The sequence below is a fragment of the Lasioglossum baleicum genome, chromosome 4 (assembly GCF_051020765.1).
Source record: "Lasioglossum baleicum chromosome 4, iyLasBale1, whole genome shotgun sequence".
In the NCBI taxonomy this organism is placed as follows: domain Eukaryota; kingdom Metazoa; phylum Arthropoda; class Insecta; order Hymenoptera; family Halictidae; genus Lasioglossum; species Lasioglossum baleicum.
Genome location: NC_134932.1, coordinates 9756299 through 9774200, shown reverse-complemented (window position 1 = coordinate 9774200; position 17902 = coordinate 9756299). Strand labels below are relative to the sequence as shown.

The 17902-nt window shown below is 43.8% G+C and overlaps 1 long non-coding RNA gene across 3 annotated transcripts in view; it reads right to left on the bottom strand.

Annotated features, from left to right (window-relative positions):
* The window catches only part of LOC143208091 (uncharacterized), a 398278-nt gene that overhangs the window by 269900 nt on the left and 110476 nt on the right, over nucleotides 1–17902 (bottom strand). For all 3 annotated transcript variants that reach the window (XR_013008840.1, XR_013008839.1, XR_013008838.1), the window contains exon 3: nucleotides 15402–15458. This is a non-coding gene — a long non-coding RNA (uncharacterized LOC143208091). The remainder of the gene's footprint in view (nucleotides 1–15401; nucleotides 15459–17902) is intronic.

Genomic DNA, 17902 nt, shown 5'->3' with positions numbered 1-17902 from the left:
TCGTTTCTCCAGCTTCTAAACTGAGGAAATTGAAAAGCACATAACTCTCGAGACCCTCTTTCTCTTTATTCGTTGATTCTAGCGTCTATCCACCTTCCAGTTGCTTCTCACCTGACCTAATCTTCGAGGCAACTCCAGCGGTTGCTCTGCGGAAACCGTTCTTCAAATTTCTGCAATTAAAAAGCAGTTTCGAAGGTTTTCCGTGTTGAAGGATACTCGTTCTTTCCGAGCGAATGTTGTATAGGTAACTCGACAGTTACCAGGCGTTGAACGGGTTGAATTCTCTCAAGCATTCTTGCTTACTTTAAGGGCTGCTACGATATTTCTGTTTGAAGCTGCTAGTTCCGATGGGGCGGAGGTTCTACGAGCGAAAGATGAATTTCTCCGCTCATTTTCCTGGCTTCTTCAGAATAAAAATTATGAAACCAGAGATGGCAGTGTGGAATCCGTACAAAAATATCCGAGCTCTGGCTACCCTGTCCGCCTTATTATACAGGTTATGAGGCAAATCATGTCTGTCCATATGTAAGATAATTAGACTGCGGATCTTTACGCGAAATAAAAATTGTCTGCATCGATTGCGGGAAATGGAAACTAAATTCAATGTTATTTCTTCCCTTAATGATTTTCATAGAAGAGAAAAAATATATTGACGTCTTCAATTTTAAAAATTTTTCAACAACTTTGAATGTCGTATACTCAATTTTGCTATAAATGCAGTCTAAGGATAATAGATAAAGCATCAATTAATGAAAATATTGTGACAAACACCTCCACAGTACCAATGACAAGACAGCGGATCTCTATGCAAAATAAAAATTGTTTCCTTTCGTTGCGAAACGTATTAACCAAATAAGAATTACCCAAACAAAACATATTTTCTATTCTCCAGACCCTTCTCTTTCCCCGGATAGTCGAGTATCCTGTCGGATAAAGCAGAGATACAGAATCTCCGATTCTCTCGGAGTTTACATCGTGTCAAACCTCTCGCAGTCGTCAATTAACGATTCGTCGGTTTCGAACCGCTCCGGAAGGATTCGAAGAGGCGGCAGCGGTGGTGGCGGTGTCGTGGGGGGTTGGAGGAGGGTAAAAAAGCGATCGAATCGCGACAAAACCGTTCCCGGAGCTCTGGGAGTAAAGTCTGAGCGCTAACGAAGCCGATGGAGAGGGTACGGTATACGACGCGGTACATCGTGTACGACATGGGGACACCCCCTTGTACCCGGCGTACCCAGCGTTACCGGGGCCACCCACGCCCCACCACCCCCTTTTACCCGAGCAGCATTGTATCCCGAAGGCCGTTATTCAAGAGGAGCTGGCTCGATTTGAGAGCCGCGGCGATGCAGCTGGCATTTAGCAGGCATTCAATTAAATATTGATCCAGCTCCGTTTAGCGCCGGTAAACAATTATGCACGCTAATTAATGCCCCGCCGTTGTCGGCGCAATCAAACCGTATCGTCCTCGAGTGCGCCGAGCCGAATCCGACCAATGCCTCGTGCCCCGTCGATGGATCATCGATCCCGAGGGATGCACCGACTGCCTATCGATGACCCACCTCCTTGACTCTTGTTGTGCATCGATCTTTTCTGCTGGAACCCTTTTCTTCTTCCCTTCTCTCTGAATTGGTTGGAACCAGGGCCTTATACCGGTACGTAAAATACCGGTAACGTACCGGTATTTTTCGGTTATTTCTTCATAACCGTTATAGAAACCGAAATATCGGAATACCGGTACATTTGCATATATTTATCGGTACAGTAAATCCTCTATAGACGCAACAATTTCTATACGATACATGCGACCAAGAATACCCCCCCCCCCAACGTAGTAATCTGATCACAGCTCCGTATATCGGTGTGAACCACTACTAACGCGACGCGGAGAGTCGCAGTCGCCGGCACAGTTCAAATGCCTATGCGTCATCACAATGTAACACCAATATTTCATCTTCTTTATTTTTCATTATTTTTTTATGGAACTTTCGCCAACATATTCGTGGCATTCTTGTAATGCTAAATGATGCCAAACACGATATAATTTCAACAGTATTTAGTGGATTAATTGACGATGGACGTTTCGAGCGCAAAGAAAGACAGCGTATGGGAAAGTAAGAGACGCGGACAGTCGTCTCTACGTTCGGCACAGCCTTTGGAGATAAAAAGATAGCTACCCTATACGATAGATGCGACCATATCCCCCCGAGGCTGCCGGTCTACATATAAAGGATTTACTGTAATAATTTCGGTTTTTCTTCCAATGTATAGGATAGATTAACTTTAGTAGGATACAAATTTTAGTAAATATTATATGCTATAAATATGTTTAAAAATCACTTAATTGGGAGGCACATCTGGAAGGTTTTTGGCTTAATGTTTCATGACGGCCACGGGAGATACATCGTCGGTGGGTAGTATACCTGAATTTGGACTCGCGCTTGTTCCTTCGCACGGAGGGTTTTACAATGGAGAGAACCTATTTATAATGTGTATACTGAATTATATAATTTTTAGATGACTGTGCTTTTTGAGGGTTCTGAGCTAAGTGGCACGCTGTTCCTTTTTGTACGGGGCATCCTTTGCATTGGAAAACCGAAAAAATACCGGTATTTATTTCGGTTTTGGTAGTATATTGGTTATACAGAATCCGGTATTTTAACGATTTCGGTTTTCATCCATTTCGGTATTACTTCGGTTTCGGTACAACCTCTTGGTATAACACCGGTATGAAAATTTTACCGGTATTAATTCCCTGGTTGGAACCTGTTTGTCGTTGTTTTTGAATCATCCTGGACTCTACTAATGAATTCTACCGACAGTCCCACAAACACATAGACAGCTCGTCTAATGGTGTCCGATCGACGATCGTCCGATTCGTTCTTTATCGATCGTTCGCTCGTGGATCGTTCGAGCAGGCGTCAAGATAAAAAGAGAAATGGAAACAAAAGGACGGGTCGATCATGCGGCTAATGTCATTTCTAAGTACACACGCCGCCATCGACGCGGCACAACATACTATTTTCCATGGCGTGGCGCGGCCGTTGCACGACGCTCCGTACCTGCTCTGCGCTTTAACTATCCCTCGATCTAAATGCACTCTAATGGACTGCATTAAACAGAGGGACGGGAGAGGGTGGAAGGGGTTGAGGCGAAGCGAGAGGTGAGGCCAGGCGAGCCGGCGAGCTAGGGGGTGAGCTCTGGTGAGTTGGGCAGTCGTTCCGAACGGGGGTTGAGGGGAAACGGGACACCTTCGAGGCAATGGCTGACCGACGCAGACCTACGAACCAGACTGTTGCCAGACGCATCCTCCTTCGGTGCTGATCTCTTCTAATGGTGCGCTTAGACCAGACGAACGAATACTCGTTCGGCCCCCACTCCGAAAAAATTTCCATTCCAGCCTTCGTCTATAGTCTATGCTCACCGATCGTTCAGGATGTTCGAACGATAACATTTCACGTGGTGCAAATTAATTCGTGGCTGTAACACTAAACCTACCGACCATCAAAAGTGACTGATGTGTATAGTATTATAAAAATAACAAGATTAAATTTGTTTATATTTTATGCGATTTTTACTACAATGTATATATTGGAGTCAACAAATATATTCAATAAATTCCCATGTAAACACCTTTACAATTTCAATAACTGTCAAATAAGAAATCTAAAATGTGTCATTTGACTCCTCGTGTTAGGTTTAGTGTTAGAGGGATAGTTTCGTTTCTTCAATCTCGGTCGCGACAGACCGCGACAGACGCGCTGATCTTTACTCGCGGAAGGTACAGCGATATACAGTGGGTGTACAAACTATTCGTACTCCTTTCAAAAACGAATAACTTTCTCAAAATTCGACCCAACAGCTGGAGTTTTTTTTCAGACGTTAGAGGATTAGTTTACCAGCTGATGTGTAAATAATTTTCTTTTTAAATTGTTATTGGTCACGATTTTTAAATTTTTTATCTGGTGTTGAGGGGGTAGACTCGTTTTTCAGGATTGCAAAGGTACGGGATGCGACAAATAGTCTTTTTGAATGTTAGTCATAGCAAAATAGTCATTAGTCAAAACTTTTTGACAGGGACGGGGAACGTCATGTAAAACTCCCATTTCTGTGTTTCTCTTCCGTCCAACGGCCAAATAAGCTACGTTCCGCCGTGTGTTCAATTTATGTCCGCAGGAAAGAGTCCCGGAACGTGGAAAAAATTCGGCTCGTCATTATTAATTTCTTGCGCGCCGAGGGGAAAGAAGTCAAATACCGGGGCCATTTGTCTGGATACCTTCTCTCCGCGGCCACAATTACTCTAATTAACCGGGACGATAATAAAAGCCAGTTGAAATGGAGAAACGTATACTATCGGTAATCAGACAGACGATGGGGCTCGAGATAGTGGCTTCTTTTCACACGAGAATGGTAAGCAACATTTGGAAAATGATACTCATTCGTCGAGGGAGGAAATTGTTCCCACACATATCAAAACATTTAAAAATGTTTACGGGAGTTTATTAATAGGATTTTCAATAGTTATCTGCTGTACCAGAAGAAAGTTCAATGATCTTCTTTTATGGAATAATCCACAATGAAATTATTAGATTACGTTATTGAGGGTGTGAGTTGTTGGTTAATGATTGAAGTTTCTGTTGTTGAAAAATATATTAAAAAATCCTTAACAGTGGACCACAGACTTTCAAACATTAAATTGAAAATGTGTTACTTATTATTTCTCGAATTCAGTCTCCAGAAAGAAAAATTCGGTCTGGTTGATTTCCAAACATTTCTTTTTTAGCACCTGACGGCATTAGTGGGAATATGGGAACTCTTTTGGAAATCGAAAATTTGGGGTTCGTTCGAGGCAGAATGAAATGAATTTATCGTCGAATAAGGAAGGTTGCGAATTGGCCGGGGCTGTCAGACTATCAATTTCGCGGCGAGTAATTCGGATACAGGTGAATTTATGGGGCCCGTGATTACACGGCAGGCGTTCTGAATGAATAGAGCAACGTGTCATTACAAATAGAAATTCCGTGTTCCCGTTTGACGAGTCACGAATATTCGGAAAGTCAGGGAATATTGACCGCTGACTTTCTTGTCGGGGCTCGCGTGCAGAGGGACATCAGATCGGACGCGCACCGTTTACAATAATTATGAGTTACGAGGCCGCATGAATTTGAAGAGCGACCTGTCCAAAACGTTTCGCAACGGAGAGCCACGCAACACTAATTGCGACAAAAAGAAGACCTTAGGCCAGTTGGCCCCGTTCAATTTCCAGAAATTCACCTGGGCCCTCTTTGTTCGACTGTCAACCCTTCCAATAGAGTTTATTCAGGCAAACTGGTAAGGAAATTGGCCTTCCCAGCACAATAAAAATCATTTCCTTATTTAAGGTTCATTCTTTACCGGGTAGAAGTACCAGAGGTGTAATTTTACCATTCGGGACTATCAGCGTGAATTTGAAAAAAATACACGTGCTAATTAATTTAATAGACGGTGCGTATGTATTAAGAACTATTTTCTCATTGATTATTTCCACTTACAACTGCAACAGTGAAAATAGAGGTGATCTACTGTTTCCTTCCAACAATTCAAACTCCATCAGCAAAAGTAACTTTAGCTTTTCAGCAAACTTTTATTAGGTCTACCGGAAAGTATTATCCATTATTTAAAACTAAGTTTCCAAGCTTGAAACTACAAAAATAGATGGAAAATGACTACTTTGTTGTACTGTTCCTACCAGGTATTCACTACACACATGTGAAAACAAATTCGAAAATTCAATAATTAATTTATGAACGACAGAAATTCACAAGAACTGTACAGACACTTCTCTCTTTTCTCAATCATTCTAATAAATTGAAAATAATACATCATCCTCTGAATATTTATACTGTTTTGATGATCATAAATAAATGATTGTTATCATAAATGGCATAAAATCTGCAGCCTAGCGATGACGATACAGGAACTATGAAATATGACTTGACAACACAGTGTACTTTACGACTCATGAAATGAAAATAGCTGTAATCATTTGACAAACACTCGAAAGACTTCAGAGTAAAGTTTTAAAGGTAAAAGGCAAATGATGTGCATTGATAAAAAATTTATACTATAACAGTAAACAGTAACAACGGACTACGGAAGCAGAAGGAAATAAAATTGCACAGTACTAAAACGATGAACGCGATTTCTCCCAGAACTCTCCGTTGAACCATTTACTCTTAGAACCAAGACAATGTCCGACGATTCAGTCTGCAGACAGACGACCCTATCGATTGGATGGTCTTCAAATTTTTTATGTCCGTAGGGTCCACAAACATAACAGTCTCGTTCGAAGGGAAAGGGCAAGGTGCGTAGTAAAAAACTTTCCCGAAAACAAACGCGATGGTTCCGAGCGATTTCCGATTGGAACACACCACTCGAATCGTTTCCTCTTTTAAAGAAAGAGATGCGACGGAGAATATTTTGCAAAGTTACAACATTTTGTCTGAACAGTCACTGTGGTCCACGTTTAGCTTAATCAAACTAGACATAGACTCATCACTAATGGATAACGGTACGCTCGATTGCTATAAAGTCAGGCTGCGTGTCATTTATTCATGGCGGGACTCCTGTGTGCATGTGCGGCGCATCGCGCCGACATGCAAAACGTTTTTACGTCAGAACGATGTACGGACATGAAATAAGTCACTTGACAGATCAATACGGCGAAACGAAACGTTGTATTGGACGGTGGCAGGGAATCGCAACAGTTCTAGCCACACCGTTGCGAATACTTCCTTGACGAGCTCAGCAAAAATGCAGAGCGGCGGTGGACGGTCATTGAAGCGGTCTTTCCGTTGCTTCAATTCCCTGCGATTCGAGTTTTCCTTTGCCAATTTCAATTGTCTCCGATTGAATTTTTACTGTGTACAAATTTATAGTAGAAGTCACTTTTAAGGTATTTGATGAATTTGATTTCTCGTTTGGTTTCAATAAAATGTATGCAATTAGTGGAAGTGATCTCCGAAGATCTTTAAATTTCTGTGAATCTATTTTCACAAGAGATTGCAATTCCAAAAAAAAAAATAATTTTAATTGTCTCTGATTGAATTTCTATTATGTACAAATTTGTAGTAAACGTCATCTTTGAGGTATTTGATTTCTGAGGAATTTAATTTCTTGTTTGGTTTCAATGGAATGTATGCAATTAGTGGAAGTGATCGTCGGGATCTTTAAATTTCTCTGAATCGATTTTTCCAAGATTGCAATTCCAAAAGAAAAAATAATGTTATTGTGTACAAATTAATAGAAGTCATCTTTGAGGAATTTGATTTCTCGTTTGGTTTTAATGAAATGTATGCAATTGGTGGAAGTGATCTTCGACGATCTTTAAATTTCCCTGAATCGATTTTTCGAAGATTCCAAGAAAAATCAGATTATTGCAGAAATCGTTTGAATAAAATATAATTACCAATTACACAGCGAACCAGCCGATTTGTCGAACAACGTTATTAGTCTCGAACGGCCGTTGACAATGAAATTTCGCCGAGCGAAAGTAATCGCGAAAAGCAAGCAAGCAGGCAGAATCGCGCGGCAGGCTCGGCCAGGTAAAACGCGTTCACGTTCGTCTCATAATGAACTCGACTTTACAAGCAGGGCGGTCCATTGTCTCGGCGGCGGGCGCAGATTGCGAGTCCTCCTTTTATCGTGCTACCTCGGCCGTAATCCGATTAAAAGTAAAGGAGATTACGGCTTTTTAAATATCCCCGGTGAAATAATAACAAGACTTAGGAATTCGACGTTGGGAATACCGTCGAGCAGAGTCGAGCCGGAGCTCCGTGCTTTCCGACTCTCAGCAGAGTCGAAGGGACACGGTCCGCTTAATTCCCTAAATCGGAGACGAGTGTAATTACACCGGTCCGGAGGATAATAATTGTACATTATCGATTATCCAACAGCTCGGCGCGACGCGACTGTGCCGGCTCGAGTGTAAGGCAATATCTTCGTAGAAAGCGGGCCAAGTTATCGGCGAACCGGTCTAATTATCGTTATTAATTTAATTGATTTATCGTGGCCCAAGTTTCGTCTTCGTTATGAAGAAACGAGTGGAAATCTCGGATTTGGCGATGTTTCCGCGTTGTTGCGTCACTATCATTGCTCTTCGACGATTTTGCGGTGACGAATCAACTCATGACTCTGCGATTTCATCAATTCTCACTAATAATAACCATCCTGAATTTTTTGGTGTTCGTAACAAGACTGGAAAGGCTAGAAAGTTGCATGGAAAATTAATAAACCTATCATATGTTTATTAGATCAAATCAAATCAAGATCAAAGAAGATCAAATTTAAATTTTTACATGGGATATACTAATTCGAACACGTAGAGGACTAAATCTTTTTCTTCTACCCACAGAGCCCACTAAAAAATTGAATTTCCTCTGTACATCAGCATGAACATCACTATGAATAAAGAACTGTGTCACCCACATTCATCTGATTGCAACGATCGAAGCATCAACCTCAGCTTCAAGGCTAGACTGTACACCAGCGATTATACCAATCAATCTTCTATCAGGTGCAGCATAGAACTACATACGTAATCTCTGAAGAATAATTTAAATGTTATCTCAAAATAAATTCGATCAAAACATTCCAGCCATTGTTTGAAGAATGTTGAACATTCCCGCACACTTAGCTGCTGCTTATCGGCCAGCGTTTCCAAAGAGGTAGCATAAAAGCGTTAAATAAAATAAAACGGAGGAAGCCAGATGATTCATCTCGATTCCGAATGAACACTGTATGGATCCTGCTATCCTCGAAGTTTCATTCAGTATGCCGATCCCCGGCGCGTTCCAGCCGAGGAGGTGACTAAATTTTACGACGTCGGAACAGGTCGATCGTCGGTCGACCACGGCGTTATCTCGGCCGCGACTTTTAAAACGTATATTTCAATTAATCGAGCGGCCTGATAGCTGGCCGGTGAATTAACGTTCTCGGCTAGGCTCGCTCTTTTACTGTGTCCTCGTTATCTCGATGAAGGCCAGGTGTAGAGCGTCGCTCGATAGCCGTTGAGGGAGAGCGAACGCGCGGAGAAAGGAGACACCGAAGAAAAAATGGTAAGGAACAGGAGAAACAGAAAGAAAGGGAGGAGGATCTGAGAGAAGAGGAACGACGAAAAGAGAAGAAGCGAAGCGCGACAACGAGAGTCAAGAGGAGAAACAAAACAAACCCTCCTCGCTCGGAAAATAATTTGCGAAAATAGAAGATATTCTGGAGAAGGAGAGGGAGAGAGGTCGACACGGTGGAGAGGAAAAAATGGATCGGAGACGTGCGTGCGTAGATAAGGGGAGGAGAAAGAACGAAGCGGTGCGCGGCGCGGCGGCCGACAGCGGAGAAAGCGTTCGAAATTAGCCGTGAAAGCGGCGCCTCGTGTTCCCTCGCTTTTACCCTTAGGACAGGCATTAAGCAGCTGGCAACTGCTAGACGACAGGTATGCCGTGACACATGCCGCTCACGAAATGCCAGAACAAGAGACGCCCGGATCGACTGCTCGCGAGGATGTCGAAATCTAACGGTCGCCAGAGAGTCTGCACGCCAGCCGAACCCAACACGATATTTAACATCTCGGAACTAACTTTGTTCTTCGACCCTTCGTCCGAGAGACCGGATCATTTCAACCCTATGCGACTTTAGCAAATTCTGTTCCTGCTAGCTTGTTTCTATCCGATCATCTGGCTGCTCTTTAATTTACCGGACTCAAAATTTGTGTCTTTCTCCTATAAATTATGATGTATTTGGTATGTAATCCTGTAGATTTGTATCCGGGACGGTTGCAGGTCGAAGTTTCGATCCTGTAGGATCAATGGTTCAGGAGTTATGCTTGGCTAAAGTTGTGCATTTTTCAGTATTTTTGATAGGTAAGAGCGCCGCCATATTGGTTTGTAGTGACGATCGCACGCCGGTTACCGAGCAGAACCGCTAGATGGCAGCACGGGCACGCGTTAATGCTGATAATATAGAGCGGGTATTGCGATTGTTGTTTTAATTTGGTCTGGGTTAGGTTTTTGTAAATATTTTCCACGATGTTTCTTCTCCAACATTTTCTGAAACATTTTCTCTATGCTAACGATATTACTGTGTGCCGGTGCTGCTATCTAGCGGTTCTGCTCGGTAAGCGGCTCGCGATTGTCACTACAAACCAATATTGCGGCGCCATTACCTGTCAGAAACACTGCAGATTGCTCACCTTTAAGCAAGCATAACTCCTGAACCATTGATCCTACAGGATCGAAACTTCGACCGTCAGCCGCCCCGGGTACAAACCTACTGGATTACATACCAAATACATCATAATTTATAGGAGAAGGGCACAAATTTTGAATCCGGTGAAGTAAAGCTCTTACCCGATCATGTTAATAAAAATGTTTGACAACTCTTCCAAAAATGCCCACACACGCAATAATTGCATTAAACAACCGATCGCTATCACCTCGGTGGCCCTCGAAGCCTCGTTTCACTCCACGTGATCCTCCCCTTTCCCCTTCTTCCGCCGACCCAGAGGTTCCGTTCAAAACCCTTGTCATTGTTATCTTTCCCCCCGGATAATTGCGCGAGCAATAATCAACGGCCTATCCGACGATCTATATCCTTCTCGCTGTCCGATCTACCTGCAGCTGATCCACGCACTTTCGAAGAACAGCCGAGTCATACTGCTGACTCGAAATATTATTGCCATTAGGCTCTGGAGTGGTCGCCATAGTGTTTCCAGTGGTCGGAGCTCGAAAGTCGGGCGAAACTTTTATTCCATTCGATCTGAACATTTTTGAATTACTAAACCGGGGATCTTTATAGTCTTAATCTGGTGACACTGATCAAAGTCTACAGACTACTAATGACCGTCATAAAACTTTTGGAGCAGAACAAGCGTTATTTGAAATGACAAGCAGCACTGAGAATTTTATTGATTAATTAGGAGACAATTTCGTGGCTGGGTGAAAACGGGACACCCGGTATATTCGTCGCACAGTTCGCCGATCCGTTTCCGTTCGCGAAAAGGGGTTGCAGCTCGCTAATTCCGGGGCAGGCCGGGACACTTGGAGACCGTGGCCTGTACTTAACCGGGCCGATTGAGACGTGGCCAGCAATTAACAGGCCGATTACCGGCTGCTTAAAATTATGTAAATATTTCGGTTGGCTCGGTTACACGGCGCGCGATCGTCGCAACAAACTTGCTCGACGAACACGCTCGGCAAGGTGGCAGCCGACGCGTCTCGCGACCACCAATTATCGACGGGGCCCTGTTCCTCGTGATAATGACAAGGACAGAAAGGCCCCATCGAGAGAGATCGGTTAATGATACGTCCGCGGGGACGAACCCCGCGCGTTCCGCGAACCGATTACGAGATAAACCGTCGCGGACCTAACCGGCTGACAATTGCACCCACCAATTATCCATACCTGGGCAGAGAAGGGAGGAGAACGCGCGAAAAACTTCAGGGACGAACGCCTTCATCCCTTTTCGTTTCTCGTTCTTCTTTTTCTTCTTTCAGCTATGGTTTCTCTTTCTTCGTCTCGCCTCTATCGATTGCTTCCCGAAGACACTTCTTCGAGAACGCTGGATCCCCGTGATTCGATTACCGGCCTGTCTTGTTTCGCGCTCGGCTTTCCCGACAAGCTTTTTGTTGCTTCGTTTGTCGCGATAACGAGTTGAAAGTTAATTACCGCGGCAATCACGGGCCCCCGGAGTTCCGTTTCCAGCCCGGAAGATGGAACTTCGCGATGCAGTTTTGTTTACAGGACCCTTTAGCCGCGATCGAACTCGCCGGCCGAGTCTGATATTGAAGACTGCGTACCGAGTTAATGCTCGCGATAATTGGCGAGACCAGGTATTATCTCTGCGGATTAACGCGCTAATTAACTGCGATCGATCGACTTCCTATTTTACTGACACAACGGTAAACAGGAGGGACGAATAAAATGTTTCGAAAAGAACAGAAGCATTTATTCCTCAGGGTCAAGGAACGGGTAACAGATTTCCCCTTGTACTCGATACACCCGGAAGAAAATCAAACGTTCATGTTGGATTATGGGTATACATACAATAAACCACTCTCTATTAAGTATGAAATAGAATTTATTCTATGTAATATATATCTCTGAAGGCACGTTGTGAGGCACGTCTTTACTGTTCGACAATCTCGACACGAGTGAGGATACTGAGGATCGCTCTAGAAAAAAAAAAACAGACCACGATCTAAGAAACAAGTGAGAGTTGAGGGTCCCATGACGCGGACAGCATAGATACAATGTATCATTTGTGTAGGCCAGTGATGGCGAACCTTTTTGAAGAGTGGGTCAATTATTTTTATTTCTTTTTTAAATACTAGCCCGTGGGTCATAGACTGCGGATCTCTATGCATTTATAATATGTCGAAATATGCAAAATATATGCAAGATGTATGCAAGGTATATGCTAAATATATGTATAGGGAATGCATGTATGGATCTGTAAAATAGTAATTATTTTATTGTTTTATTTATTATAATTCAAATTACAATATACAACAATAGTTTTTTCTATAGTGTCGATTAAATTAATGCCTCTTGTCTGTTAAATTTAACTTATACGCTGAAAAAGAGCGTTCTACATCATGTTGATGTAGAAGGGTTCACATGATGTTATAGGGGCATATTTTTTACCCCAATGATTTGCCAGAACCTCTCGTGGTCCTTCCACGTGTTCACCCTTCAAAATCTTGCTTATTTTTAATAATACGTTAAAGTATACATTTCGTTTTAATACAGATTCCATTTTATGTGTAACCTTTTCTCCATAATCGCCGGGTATAATTTTTAAATTTTCTATAACTGTGTGTAGTTACCAAATCTATAGATTCCGTTATTATAATTTCTTCATGGCCTCAGGTAACATTTGGAAACGGCTCTGAATAATATTTATGCAAAATTTATGCAAGATATATACACTTATGCAAAACATATGCAATATGCAAAATAAAAATTATATTTTTAAAATCCTCTAATGTCAAAACAAATTTCTGCTTAGGTCCCAGTTTTTTTATCTATTTTCGATAAAAATATGCATTTACATAAACATCCGCAGTCTAGTCATAAGTCAGTGGCTTCAATTAGAAGAGGCGGGGGGGGGGGGGGGGGGGGAAGGGTGTCAATTATTTGGAAACATCAAACATTTTGTTAAAAGATAAAGTTGACAGTTGAATCTTTTCGGTTCTCACTTTTGAAAGAATCAAAAAAAAGTTTTAGCTTGCTTTTTGATTTATAACTTTAACTTTTGCAGATCAATATGGCAACAAACGCGTGGGTCACTTACAAAGCCTTCGTGGGTCAGTATCTGACCCGCGTGTCATAGGTTCGCCACCACTGGTATAGGCGTTCGAGAGTCAAGCGACCGAATCTGCCTATTAAATAACAGTAGATTATTTTTGTCAATTTGTTTCTTAAATAAATTCCAACAGTTGAAAATAATACAGTTTTAGATAGTTGCGAGTTTGTCCCAATTCGGCGGGGAATTCCGCAAACCAGCGATAGTAATCTTCCGATTTGAAAGCAATCCGGGGGTGTGGGTAACGCGTGGTGCTCCGAAAAAAGGGGCGAGAGACGAAAAACAAGCGTTTCGCTTTTCGGTACGAGCTTTTATGCTGATTCGGTGGGGTATCAATTTAGAGATGAGCGGTTGACGAGAGACGTTCGAACGAGTAGTGGAAGTAATTCCGGGGGAGCGAACACAGAGAGCGAACGAGAGAGAGAGAGAGAGAGAAAGACGGAGATAGGGGAAAAAAGGGGTGAGCGAAAATGGCGGTGGTCGGTAGGTGAAAATATCTATAGGAGAGCCGGCCGTCCCGGCACCGGTAGCACTACTTAACTAGATGAATTCAATATCTCGGAATAAATACATTGATAAATCAGCCACTCCGCTAAAAGCTTACTTTACTTTGGCTAGCTGTTGCGGCCGCGCGCAAACAACCCGAGCCTGTGTGCGTCCATTCAGCGAGAACCACCCCCGTACACGCATACGTATACACAGCCACGTACACCGAGAAATGACTGGCTACACGAATAGAGGCCCGTGCGAACGGTAGAGACGAGCGTGCAGAGTGTTTCGGAAATAGGCGGTCGAACTTTGACCAAGGAACTACCCCTCGCGTGTGGACAAATTGTTGTTGGTGCTGAGAAATTGTTTAAACAGAATCTGAGCAGTGGATATTCGGATAGTAGAAAACTGCGTATCTTTATGCATTTATGAAGAAATGCTTGGGTGAAATATAAAACAGTAAAAGATTAGAAAGATTTAAGAATATCCTCATTAAGGGATGAAATAAATATCTTATTTTATTCCTGCTTCCCACAATCAATGCAGAACATTTTTATTTTGCATAGAGATCCGCAGTCTGGTTATAATTTTCAAAGTTGGCGTCTGCAAGCCGTTTAAAATTACTCTCGAGCGATACGATCTTCATCGCGGAACGTTCCCGACCGAAGTGTCCGATCGCCGTCGAACAACCATAACCGGGACTCCCCGAATTATCCAATAAAACGCGTAGCTGTAAGCGTCACGACCATACTCGTGCGGTTTCCGTTGGGCTGGAGACGCGCATGCACGATGAAGATGTACGCGTGCCACTCGCACACCTAACTCTGGCATGGCATGGGGCTGGCAACGCGTAAGGAAAGTTTTCCGGGACGAGCATAGGCAGAGATGGACCTGGGACCTTGAAGAAGGGGTTCGCGAGGACAGGGGCGACGGTGTACTTATGGAAGAGTGGTTTGCTTCGTCTATAAAGAATCTTGTTTGTTTCTGGCCCACGGATATCGAAGAAAAAGTATTTGCCTTGGGGATTTCGAGTGTTTCGCGAACCCTTCCTTCCTGCACCAGGATCACCGACGCCCGAATCAGTTACTACCACCAGGAACAGAAACTGGCAAGGCCAGCGGGGGTGGGATTGCGAACGGGGGCGGAAGAACGGACCTAGCGGAACGCCATCTCACGAAGAGTAATACACGAGGCAAATAAAACTTCATTCTTGCCGATTGTCCATCGACCTATCCGCTGCTACGAACCAATCCGCCAGATGGACAGGGAACGAGGGATCGATCGATCCCGGCTTGCCGCCAGCCACATTTAAATCACTGCCGCCGCAGGGCCGACGCTCGCTACCAGAAGGTCTGCGTTACCTTCCTTTCTGGAATCTTCGAGATTTTTTATCGAGTCCCTGCACCGTGTTTTCGTCGTTCATGCTTTCAGCGTTGTCGACGCTGAAGCTACATACATCGAGCAACTTTTTGTTGCCTCTTCTTTATTTTTCTGAATAAAACTCTTCCTTCGATTTTTCAGGTTGTTCCATGATTTTCAGCAGGAATAAAGAGTCTATAGGTAGTAGAATTTTACTTACAGTGCTGATCCAGACCCCGAGGAACCAGTTCAACGACGACAATGATCTCAGAGAATCCTGAAACGGAAAGAACACTAATGTTAGAACTTGTAATTGGATGGTCAGGGATTAAATCATGTAATTTATCGCATAATCAGATGATCTCGCCAACTTTGATCATGCTCGACACGAACATTCATCAAGGTCTCTTTTGAATGCGTCCATTAAAGGTCCTCAATGTATCTCGAAGTTCGCCCGATAGATTGCGGCCATTCAAGAACCTCAATGTTTTATACAGGTCAAGAGACGAACCTTGGTTGCTATTCTAGGTTCCTGACGTTGCTTAGAGGTCATTCGGTAAACCTTGATGAATATTGAAGATCGTTACAGTGTGCCGAAACACCTTGGCATCCCTTCGACGATGTCCGATGAACCTTGGATGGTCAAGATGGTAATTAACCTCTCAACGATTTGCCATTTGTGAGCCATTGATTTGATGGGAATCTCTTGAGCAAATTAATTAAATCTAATAAAATATTTGATATCCACCATCCCACTTTCATAAAACAATTTTCCATTTGATACCAATAATTTACAGGGCTGCTCTTTAATTTACCGGCCTCAAAATTTGTGCCTCTCTTCTACGAATTATGATGTATTTGGTATGTGATCCAGTAGATTTGTACCCGGCGCGGATGCAGATCGAAGTTTCGAATCTGCAGGATCAATAGTTTAGGAGTTATGGTCGCGGCTTATATATAAGCGGCTCGCGGTCGTCACTACAAACCAATATGGCGGCGCCCTTATCTGTCAAAAATGCTAAACTTTAAGCGACCATAGCTCCTCAACTATTGATCCTAGAGGATCGAAACTTCGATCTGCATCCGCGTCGAGTACAAATCTACTGGACTACATACTAAATACATCATAATTCATAGCAGAAAGGTACTAATTTTGAGCCCGGTAAATTAAAGTTAAATTGCTGCTGAAAATGACCGAACAACATCAAAAATGGAGAAAGTGAACCGGTCCCATTCTTTCCCAGTCATTTCTCTCTCCACCAAGCCGGGTCGAAGTTAAATCCAACTTCCTCTCGTGACGTAGCCGTGCCGCGCGGCCAGCCGAACAATTTCTAATAAGTAGCTAACTAACTTTGACGAGTCTGTCGATTGATTACGATCGAGCTTTGTGATATAATAATTATAAACTTCCCGGTAGGAAAGTATCCGGGAACACCCCACCGCTATATACAATCTGAACAAGCGTCGAATGTCGAACGTCGTCGGAATATTCCATTAAAAATCTGTAGAAAAATATGTTTCTCATTTTTCCATTACCGATGATCATTAAAACTCTTCCGGGGGTGCATCAATATCAATTCCTTGGTTCCTCGTAGACGGGTGGTGCGGCGGTGGGCGGGGCGAATCCAATTAATCGCGACGCTCCCGCGCATTTAGGCGCATACCAAATCGACGATAAATAAACGGGAGTAAGCACGCGGCTGCCGCCGGGACGGCGAAAAGAGCCGCCGGATTCCCGGAGCCTTTTCGCGTAAGCGCCGCGAAATCGCTTCCTACCATAATTCGAGTAAGTGGCGTGAACGAGCCGGGGGCTGCCGCCGAGTCGGGGGTTAAAGGCTGATTAAAGAAAAATCCGCAACTTGTTGATCGTCTTAAATATTCATCCACCGATGTAGCATCTACTTAATAACCGGTGTTGCCGACGTCCCTCCGAGCAACCGCCGTCTCTTTTTCTCACCCTTTTGCCGTGTTTCCCTCGCGCCCCCGCCTCCACCTCCTTCTCTCCGCCCTCCCGCTCCTCGCCGCCACAATCTTCTCCGAGATCCATCGTCTCAGAACTCCGCCACGAGGAGAGAGCGCGACGACGGGCAAATGAAATCCGCTAAAACGTTTTCTTAGCGGTATCGCCCGGGCTAAAAGCTAAAAGCGCTTTTAAATTCCGCCAACTCTGCTTCCCCCACCCTCCGCGCCCCTCCACGCCCCACGAACCGTAGACTAACCTCTGCCGTGCTCCCGCTAGGCCGTCCGATCCCCCCACCACCGAGCCCTGAACACGCAGCGGCGTAGGCTCGTGATTGATTAGGCAATTTGGACCGCATTTGTTGGTTTTAGACGAGCTCACCTTTTTTCGGTGTTCTGTTCAGTTGGTGCAGAGTGGACTTTGTACACTTTGTGAACACAACAAAAGTGTTCGGGGAAGAATTAGGGAAATGTGTCCGATTTTTGTCGGACAGATAAAAAGGAAAATTATCAACCGGAGTTTTCAGAAGGTGTTGGTGTCTTGTTGATCCCCATCGCATCGGTTCCGGGGAGCAAAGTTTCAGGGTAAGAAGAGGAACGTTCCCGGTTCCTCCGCCCGTTATCTTAATTCATGGATCAGGATCGTTTATCGCGGAACTTAATAATCCAACGAGGGGTTGAATTATCAGGGACTTCATTGAGCGGAGATCCCAAGTAGAACCGATCCTCCCCCGTAGCGTCGCGGTGACGATCGCGCGCGAC